Source organism: Sapajus apella, unplaced genomic scaffold, assembly GCF_009761245.1.
Source record: "Sapajus apella isolate SASKATOON/1434 unplaced genomic scaffold, GSC_monkey_1.0 scaffold4, whole genome shotgun sequence".
NCBI lineage: Eukaryota > Metazoa > Chordata > Mammalia > Primates > Cebidae > Sapajus > Sapajus apella.
The window spans coordinates 30,251,027-30,252,432 of NW_022436944.1; the positions used below are offsets into that span (position 1 = coordinate 30,251,027).

Below are 1,406 nucleotides of genomic sequence, written 5' to 3' on the forward strand. Positions count from 1 at the left end.
TAAAAAAAAAAAAAAAAAAAAAAAAAAAAAAAAAAAAAATTCATTTCAGGGGTTCAACATCAGACTTAAGCAAGTAGAAAAAAGGATCAGGGAACTGGCATACAAAACAATTAAAATTTTCCAGTCTGAGGAACCAGAAAAAAGAAAAAGAAAAATTAATACAGCCTGAGGGACCTGTGGGAAACCAACAGACATACCAATATACACATTATAGAAATCCCAGAAGAACAGAAAGGGTCAGATAAAAGATTTGAAGAAATAATTACTGAAAACTTCCCGCATTTGATGAAAGACATAAATATACAAACCCAACAAGCTTAACAAACTCCAAGTAGTACGAACTCAAGAGACCTACACTCAGATAAATTATAGTCAAACTGCCAAAACACAAACACAAGAGAAACTTGAACACAGCAAGCTAAAAGCAACTCATCACGTGCAAGCATCCTCAGTAAGATTAACCATGGAAGCCAGAAGACAGTGGGACATATTTCAATTATTGAAAAGTCAGGTGTACCAGCTCACACCTGTAATTCCAACACTTTGGGAGACTGAGGCAGGAGAATCACTTGAAGCCAGGAGTTTGAGACCAGCCTGGACAACATCTTGAGCCCTGATCACTACCAAAAAAAAAAAAAAATTTTTTTTTTAATTGATCGGGCACAGTGGTGTTCTACTAGCTACTCGGAAGACCAAGGTAGGAAGACTGCTTGATCCTACAAGGTCAATGCTGCAATAAGTCATGATCATGCCATTGCACTCTTTCCTGAGAAACAGAGCAAGACCCTGTGTCTAAAATAAAAATAAAAACAAAATAAAGCATTGAAAGAAAGCTGGGATTACATGAAGCACGCCTGTAATCCCAGCTATTTGGGAGGCCAAGTCAGGTGAATTGGGTGAGTCCAAGATTTCAAGACCCACCTGGCAACATAGTGAAATCCCGCCTTTACAAAATATACAAAAATTATCCAGGCATGTTGGTGCATGCCTGTGGTACCAGCTACTCAGAACGCTGAGGATGGAGAATCACTTGAGCCCAGCAGATGGAGTTGCACTGAGTGGAGATTGAGCCAATGCACTCCGTCCTGGGCAACAGAGCAAGACTCTGTCTCAAAAAGAAAAAAAAAAAAAGGCTGGCACAATGGCTCACGCCTGTAGTCCCAACACTTTGGGAGGCCGAGGCGGGCAGATCACCTGAGGAGTTCGAGATCAGCCTGGTACAACACGGTAAAACCCTGTCTCTACTAAAAATATAAAAATTAGCCAGGCATGGTGGCAGGTACCTGTAATTCCAGTTACTCAGGAGGCTGAGGTAGGAGAATTGCTTGAACCTGGGAACTGGAGGTTGCAGTGAGCCGAGATTGTGCCATTGCACTCCAGCCTGGGCAACAGAGCAAGACTCCATC

The 1,406-nt window shown here is 41.7% G+C and overlaps 1 protein-coding gene across 1 annotated transcript in view; it reads right to left on the minus strand.

The window, feature by feature from the left end:
• Positions 1 to 1,406, minus strand: part of PCCB (propionyl-CoA carboxylase subunit beta) — a 78,229-nt gene that overhangs the window by 47,159 nt on the left and 29,664 nt on the right. The window lies entirely within an intron of this gene.